At 43.2% G+C, this 9110-nt stretch overlaps 1 pseudogene; it reads left to right on the top strand.

Moving 5' to 3' along the window:
- The first annotated feature begins 4755 nt into the window (after positions 1 to 4755).
- Positions 4756 to 8789, top strand: LOC103783898 (exportin-T-like; annotated as a pseudogene).
- The last annotated feature ends 321 nt before the right edge of the window (positions 8790 to 9110 follow it).

Here is a 9110-nt window from a genome sequence, read left to right as displayed (position 1 = left end):
GAAAAGATTATATTTTGTACCTTGTGGGAAATCACTTGACCATACATGTGTGAGTCTATTCCTAGACTCTCTATTCTGAACTACTGACTTGTCTATCTTTATAGCAATACTACACTGTGTTGATTATTCTCCAAGTCTGGAAGTCAGGGAGAGTGAAGTCTTCAAACTGTTCTTTTTTGAAGTTGTGATTACTCTAAGTACTTTGTATTTCCACATGAATTTTAGAATAAACTTGTCAACTTCTACTAAAACCTACTGGGATTTTGATTGGAGTTGTGTTGAATCTATTGATAAACATGGGGAGAACTGACATCAGAACAATATTGAGTCCTCTGATCCACGAATATGGTATATCTCTTTTTTTTTTTTTTGAGATGGAGTCTCACTCTGTCACCACGCTGGAGTGCAGTGGCACAATCTCGGCTCACTGCAACCTCCACCTCCTGGGTTCAAGTGATTCTCCTGCCTTAGCCTCCCGAGTAGCTGGGACTGCAGGTGTGCACCATCATGCCCAGCTAATTTTTGTATTTTTAGTAGAGATGGGGTTTCACCATGTTGGCCAGGATGGTCTCGATCTCTTGACCTCGTGATCCGCCTGACTCGGCTTCCCTAAGTACTGGGATTACAGGTGTGAGCCACTGTGCCCAGCCTGGTATATCTCTTTACTTATTTAAGTTTTTTTTTTTTTTTTTTTTGAGACGGAGTCTCGCTCTGTCACCCAGGCTGGAGTGCAGTGGCGCGATCTCGGCTCACTGTAAGCTCCGCCTCCCGGGTTCACGCCATTCTCCTGCCTCAGCCTCCCGAGTAGCTGGGACTACAGGCGCCCGCTACCACGCCCGGCTAATTTTTTGTATTTTTAGTAGAGACGGGGTTTCACCGTGTTAGCCAGGATGGTCTCGATCTCCTGACCTCGTGATCCGCCCGCCTCGGCCTCCCAAAGTGCTGGGATTACAGGCGTGAGCCACCGCGCCCGGCCCTTATTTAAGTATTAATTTCTCTCATTAATGTCTTATGGTTTCAGTATATGAGTCTTGCACAGATTTATCATTAAAAATTTAATATTTTTGGTACTATTATAAATGGCATTTTTTAACACGTCAATTTGTATTGTCTTTGCTACAATATAGAAATAAACTAGTTTCTGTATATTAATCTTGTATGCTTCAAACTTGCTAAACTCATTTATTAGTTCTAGCAGAATTTTTAAGGACTTCATTGGATTTTTTACATAAACAATCATGTCTTTTGCAAATAAATAGTTTTACTGTTTCATTTCCAAGCTTATTGTTTTTTATTCCTTGTTCTTGCCTTACTGAATTAACTGGAATGTCCAGTAGAGAGTTCAATAGAAGATGTGAGAGCAGACATCCTTGCCTTGTTCCTTATTGTAGAAGAAAACATTTGGTCTTTAATCAAGTATGGGGCCAGGTGCGGTGGCTCACACCTGCAATCCAAGCATTTTGGGGAGGCCAAGATGGGAGGATCACTTGAGGCCAGGAGTTCAAGACCAGCCTGGTCAACATAGCAAGACCCCATCTCTATAAAACATAAAAAAAAATTAAGTATGTAAGTTAGCTGTAGATTTTTTGTAGATGAGCTTTATCAGACTGAGGAAGTTCTTTTCTATTATTAGTTTGTTAAGACTTTTTAAAAAATCAGGCTGAGTGCAGTGGCTCATTCCTGTAATCCTAGCACTTTAGGAGGCTGAGGCGGGTGGATCACCTGAGGTCAGGAGTTTGAGACCAGTCTGGCCAACATGGCAAAACCCTGTCTCTACTAAAAAACATAAAAATTAGCCGGGCCTTGTGGTGTGCACCTGTAGTCCCAGCTACCCGGGAGGCTGAGGCAGGAGAATCGCTTGAACCCAGGAGGCAGAAGTTGCAGTGAGCCAAAGTCGTGCCACTGCACTCCAGCCTGGGTGACACAGCGAGACTCCATCTCAAAATAAAAAAGTTAAAAAAAAAATCAGAATAAATGTTGAATTTTCTCAACTTTTTAAATGTATTTATTGAAAATGTCATATAGCTTTTCTTTTTTAGTCTGTTAAAATGGCAAATTACATGGACAATAATGGTAAGCTGACATAAGAGACACCTCTAAAGAGGTACACGTCAGCTGAGCGTGTGGCTCACGCCTGTAATTCCAGCACTTTGGGAAGCCAAGGTGGGTGACCTCCTTACCTGAGGTCAGGAGTTCAAGAATAGCCTGCCCAACATGGTGAAACCCCGTCTCTACTAAAAATACAAAAATTAGCCGGGTGTGGTGGCACATGCCTGGGATCCCAGCTACTCAGGAGGCTGAGGCAGGAGAATCGCTTGAACCTGGGAGGTGGAAGCTGCAGTGAGCCAAGACTGCGCCACTACACTCCAGCCTGGGCGACACAGCAAGACTCCGTTTCAAAAAAAGAAAAAAAAAAAGTAGGTGCACATCTAGTTGTTACATAAGTATTTTAAAATCAGTGGTTTTTGTATATGCCAACAAGAACCCATTAAAAATGAACAAAAACAAATCTCGTTCACACCCAAAACAACAAAAATAAAATAATTAGGAATATATTCAAGCAATTATGAGAACTTATACAAAAAAAGCTATAAACTCTACTGAGAGACATGAGAAAAAACATGAATCAGCGGAGAGAGAAGCTATTTTCCTTCATGGTAAGAATTATTATTACAAAACAAGACTTCTCCAGATTAGAACATAAATTTAACATAATTTCCACCTAAATACCAATGTAATTTTAATTTCTTTTGTAAATTACATGTGAAGTTGATCTGAGAAAAACTGTGAGAATGATAAAATATTGAAAAAGAAGGATGATGAGGGGAGCACATCCTGTCAGATGTTAAAAAGTATTATAAAGCTATAATTTTAATGTATGGTACTAGAACCAGAATAGTTCAATAGAACAAAATAAAGTCTAAAAGTAGACAATAATGTTGATAAGAATTTTCTATATAACAAAGGTGCAGGCAGGGCGCAGTGGCTCACACCTATAATCCCAGCATTTTGGGAGGCCTAGGCAGGCAGATCATGGGATCAGGAGTTTGAGACCAGTCTGACCAACATGGTGAAACCCCGTCTCAATAAAAACACAAAAATTAGCCGGGGGTGGTGGCACGCACCTGTAATCCCAGCTACTCAGGAAGCTGAGGCAGGAGAATCACTTGAACCCAGGAGGCAGAGGTTGCAGTGAGCTGAGATTGTGCCATTGCACTCCAGCCTGGGTGACAGAGCGAAACTCGGTCTCAAAACAAACAAACAAACAAACAAAAACAAAGGTGCTATATTTCAGGAAGCCTAGTGGTAGGGCTGCCAAAAGTATAATGATAAAAAAAACACGCAGGATCCAATCTAGAAAGAAGGTTGAGACAGGAGCACAACTTTTAATACAAAATAAAAAGAATTAAGTGGCATATGGGACAAAAAATTAGGGAACTAAAATAATTCAAAGGAAAGAGAAAAAGTCTTGGTCATGTTTGCCAAGCTTTGAATATTAGACCTTGCTTTTTTCCCAGAGATTGTCAGTGCACCCTGGTTGTGCAATATCAACCAGGATTAGGCAGGTGTGGGAGCCACAGAAGCCACTCCACCACACTTTTAAGTCATTTCATTAGAGTCGCCTCAGAAGTCCTGGTGAGACAATCCTAGGAGTCCTCTTTGGCTGTCTTGCTTGATATTCTCAAGCAAGTCCATTCTGCTAGACGCCTGAATCTGGGTACTCCTCCCTTTTTAACTCCAGTCCCCACAGGGTCATTTAAGAAAATGTATGCATGTTTCTGATTCATTACTATATTATGATGATTATCCTTATAAACCCTTTTGACGTCTAAAAGCCTTAGAGCCACTCAACAGTCCTGTTTGGGCCAGTCTCCTGGAATATGAGATTCCTTCTGTATGGCCAGTGGTGCAGAATGGCTTTCAATGGAGAGAACAGTCTGGCAGTCTTAAGGCTTGGTGTGGTAAAGTCACTTGGATCCAGAGAAGGCATATGCACAGACACCAGCCCAGTCATCCCAAGGAGACAGCTTATCTTTCCCTAAGTATTTCTAAAAGGGTCTCCTGAGTAACTTTTGCATTACCATTACCTTAGAGCTTGTTAAAGATTCCTGGGTCCCACTTCAGATCTGCAAAGCAGGATCTTAGAATCTAAGGCCTGAAAAAAATATATATTTTACAAGTTTCTCTGCATGTTAGGCTTCTACAACGACATCTGTTCTGCATCTAGTTTCAGAGTTGCTCAATACGGCCCTCGAAGCAATGATTCTGAGTCATGGGTCCTTACTGGTTATTCAAAAGAAGCTCTGGAGCCCTAAACCACAAACGAAAACACCTAAGGCCTGGGCTACTTATTTGCTGTAGATCATAGCAGTTACAGCCTCATCCTCCTCCATCTGTAGCCTTTTTTAAAAAATTATCCTTCCTCCCTGTAGCCTACCATTGCCAACTCAAATTCTTTTAGGTTCTATGAGCTGTAACTGGGTATTTTCTATGGCAAAAACTGGTATCCTACAGCTAAAGATTCTTTATAGCCACATGCCTGGTCAATCTTTTCTTTATATTTATTTATTTATTTATTTTTGAGATAGGGTCTCACTCTGTTGCCCAGGCTGGAGTGCAGTGGCACAATTATGGCTCACTGCAGCCTCTACCTCCCAGGATCAAGCAATCCTCCCACTTCAGCCTCCCAAGTGGCTGGGACTACAGGCACATGCCACCGCACCTGGCTAATTTTTGTATTATTTGTAGGGACAAGGTTTTGCCGTGTTGCCCAGACTGGTCTTGAACTCCTGAGCTCAAGCAGTCCACCACCTCGGCCTCCCAAAGTGCTGGGATTACAGGTGTGAGCCACTGTGCCTGGCCTAATCTCTTCATTACAGTGTCCTTTGCTCTTTTCTTTCTATTCCTTCCGCTATGCCCTAGAGACCTTCACTGCCAGAATTAGGCTCACACACACCTTCTTAGTCTGTATGGTTCCAGTTTTCTTTTTCTAAAATCTTTTCCACCTACTTTCTGCTCAAAAACCTAAAAGGACTCCTGGTATCATCCACATGAAGTCTAAATGTGTCTGTTTTCCAGGCCCTTTATAACCTATCCCATTTTGCTTATTAGACTTTACTTCTAACTATGCTACATATGCTTTCCATTTATTGCCCACATACGTATCCTGCTGATTTCAACCCATGGATCAGATTCATCTCAGTGTCCCTGGAACATGATAAAAAGAGGCAGGGTAGGGCCCAATAAATGCAAGCTGACTGAGTCAACATTTGCCATTTGTTTCCCTTTCTTTTTCTTTTTTTTTCTTTTTTTGAGACAGAGTCTCGCTCTGTCGCCCAGGCTGGAGTGCAGTGGCGCGATCTCGGCTCACCGTAAGCTCCGCCTCCCAGGTTCACGCCATTCTCCTGCCTCAGCCTCCCCAGTAGCTGGGACTACAGGCACCAGCCACCACGCCCGGCTAATTTTCTGTATTTTTAGTAGAGATGGGGTTTCACCGTGTTAGCCAGGATGGTCTCGATCTCCTGACCTCGTGATCCACCCGCCTCAGCCTCCCAAAAAGCTGGGATTACAGGCGTGAGCCATCGCGCCTGGCCCTGCCATTTGTTTCCCTTTCAACATCCTCTTTTTATATTCCACAAATTCTTCAAGTCCCACATTCTGCTTGAAGACCTCCTCAGTTTCTCCAGCTCTTATATTGGACTTCAAGAAAATTTATTTTTTTGCTTATCATAAGACGCCATTTTGAAAGGAATAAATAAGAAATAGACAGGAGACGGCCCCAGCCCGCGGGCTGCCGCCCGCACTCTCCATGAGACTGCTGGCGCCAGCGCCCGCCCGCGCGGCACCTGCGCGGAGAGGGCGCTTCGCGCTGACTCGGCGGCGGCGGCGGCGGCGGCGGCATTAGCTGGCCCTCGCGCTCTTTCCCTTCTTGGGGCGCTGACCCCGCCCGCTTGCTTGCTTGCTTGCCTGCCACTCAAGAGAAGGTGCCAGGGGACGCGGAGCGACGAGAGGCGTGCAGTCCCGGCCAACTCCGTCTCTGGCGTTGGCGCTGCGGTCGTGGCAGAGGACTACGGCGACAAGGACGAGGGCCGCTGTCCCAGCTCTCTGCGAGCTGCGCCGCTAGGCTCCGTTCCGCTGGCTGACCATGGAGTGCAGGCTGGGAGGCGGGCTGGAGTGATAGGGAAGATGTTTATAAATTCTTCTGTGGGATCAGAGGGCACGCCTATTATAACCAGAAAACTCCAAGTATAGAAGCAAGGATGGATAAACAGGCTCTATTAGGGCTAAATCCAAATGCTGATTCAGACTTTAGACTAAGGGCCCTGGCCTATTTTGAGCAGTTAAAGATTTCCCCAGATGCCTGGCAGGTGTGTGCAGAAGCTCTAGCCCAGAGGACATATAGTGATGATCATGTAAAGTTTTTCTGCTTTCAAGTACTGGAACATCAAGTTAAATACAAATATTCAGAACTAACCACTGTTCAACAACAACTAATTAGGGAGACGCTCATATCATGGCTGCAAGCTCAGATGCTGAATCCCCAACCAGAGAAGACCTTTATACCAAATAAAGCCGCCCAAGTCCTCGCCTTGCTTTTTGTTGCAGAATATCTCACTAAGTGGCCCAAGTTTTTTTTTTGACATTCTCTCAGTAGTGGGCCTAAATCCAAGGGGAGTAGATCTGTACCTGCGAATCCTCATGGCTATCAATTCAGAGTTGGTGGATCGTGATGTGGTGCATACATCAGAGGAGGCTCATAGGAATACTCTCATAAAAGATACCATGAGGGAACAGTGCATTCCAAATCTGGTGGAATCATGGTACCAAATATCACAAAATTTTCAGTATACTAATTCTGAAGTGATGTGTCAGTGCCTTGAAGTAGTTGGGGCTTATGTCTCTTGGATTGACTTATCCCTTTTAGCCAATGATAGGTTTATAAATATGCTGCTAGGTCATATGTCAATAGAAGTTCTACGGGAAGAAGCATGTGACAGTTTATTTGAAGTTGTAAATAAAGGAATGGACCCTGTTGATAAAATGAAACTAGTAGAATCTTTGTGTCAAGTATTACAGTCTGCTGGCTTTTTCAGCATTGACCAGGAAGAAGATGTTGACTTCTTTTCAGCATTGACCAGGAAGAAGATGTTGGCCAGGTTTTCTAAGCCGGTAAACGGAATGGGACAGTCATGGATAGTTAGTTGGAGTAAATTAATTAAGAATGGGAATATTAAGAATGCTCAAGAGGCACTACAAGCTATTGAAACAAAAGTGGCACTGATGTTGCAGCTACTAATTCATGAGGATGATGATATTTCTTCTAATATTGGATTTTGTTATGATTATCTTCATATTTTGAAACAGCTTACAGTGCTCTCGGATCAGCAAAAAGCTAATGTGGAGGCAATCATGTTGGCCATTATGAAAAATTGACTTATGATGAAGAATATAACTTTGAAAATGAGGGTCAAGATAAAGCCATGTTTGTAGAATATAGAAAACAACTGAAGTTAGTGTTGGACAGGCTTGCTTAAGTTTCACCAGAGTTACTACTGGCCTCTGTTCGCAGAGTTTTTAGTTCTACACTGCAGAATTGGCAGACCACACGGTTCATGGAAGTTGAAGTAGCAATAAGATTGCTGTATATGTTGGCAGAAGCTCTTCCAGTATCTATCTCATGGTGCTCACTTCTCAGGTGATGTTTCAAAAGCTAGTGCTTTGCAGGGTATGATGCGAACTCTGGTAACATCAGGAGTCAGTTCCTATGAGCATACATCTGTGACGTTGGAGTTCTTCGAAACTGTTGTTAGATATGAAAAGTTTTTCACAGTTGAACCTCAGCACGTTCCATGTGTACTAATGGCTTTCTTAGATCACAGAGGTCTGTGTCATTCCAGTGCAAAAGTTCAGAGCAAGATGGCTTACCTGTTTTCTAGATTTCTCAAATCTCTCAATAAGCAAATGAATCCTTTCATTGAGGATATTTTGAATAGAATACAAGATTTATTAAAGCTTTCTCCACCTGAGAATGGCCACCAGTCCTTCCTGAGCAGCGATGATCAAATTTTATTTATGAGACAGTTGGAGTGATGATTGTTAATAGTGAATACGCGGCAGAAAGGAAAGAAGCCTTAATGAGGAATCTGTTGACTCCACTAATGGAGAAGTTTAAAATTCTGTTAGAAAATTTGGTGCTGGCACCAGATGAAGAAAGGCAAGCCTCTCTAGCAGACTGTCTCAACCATGCTGTTGGATTTGCAAGTCGAACTAGTAAAGCTTTCAGCAACAAGCAGACTGTGAAACAATGTGGCTGTTCCGAAGTTTATCTGGACTGTTTACAGACATTCTTGCTGGCCCTCAGTTGTCCCTTACAAAAGGGTATTCTCAGAAGTGGAGTCTGTACTTTCCTTCATCGAATGATTATTTGCCTGCAGGAAGAAGTTTTTCCGTTCATCCCATCTGCTTCAGAACATATACTCAAAGATCGTGAAGCAAAAGACCTCCAGGAGTTCATTCCTCTTATCAACCAGATTACGGCCAAATTCAAGGTACAAGTATCCCCGTTTTTACAACAGATGTTCATGCCCCTGCTTCATGCAATTTTTGAAGTGCTGCTCTGGCCCGCAGAAGAAAATGACCAGTCTGCTGCTTTAGAGACAGACTTTTTCAGTGTTCACTTCAAAACTGTCCCAGTCTCTACCTATGACTCAACTCCAAAGCCACTTTCACATTTTTCAGGTGTTGGTTATAGCAACACTCCACTCTCTGGCATTAACTTTCTGTCTTAGACTGTTTTGTGCTGCTATAAAAGCATACCACAGACTGGGTAATTTATAACGAAAAGAAAGTTATTGGTTCACAGTTCTGGAGGCTGGCAAGTCCGAGATAGAAGGGCTGGCATCTGGTGAGGGCCTTTTTTGCTGTGTCATAACATGGTAGAAGGCATCACATGGCAGAAGGATAAAGAAAGGATGGAGGAGAAGGAGCAAGAAGGGTGAACCCACCCTTGCAATAATGATAGCAGCATTAGGTCTATTCACAAGCGTGGAGTCCTCATGGCCTAATCACCTCTTAGAAGTCTCACCTGTTGATACTGTTACAATGGCAAC

The sequence above is a fragment of the Pan paniscus genome, chromosome 21 (genome assembly GCF_029289425.2).
Source record: "Pan paniscus chromosome 21, NHGRI_mPanPan1-v2.0_pri, whole genome shotgun sequence".
NCBI classification, from domain to species: domain Eukaryota; kingdom Metazoa; phylum Chordata; class Mammalia; order Primates; family Hominidae; genus Pan; species Pan paniscus.
This window is presented reverse-complemented; position numbering and strand designations above follow the sequence as displayed.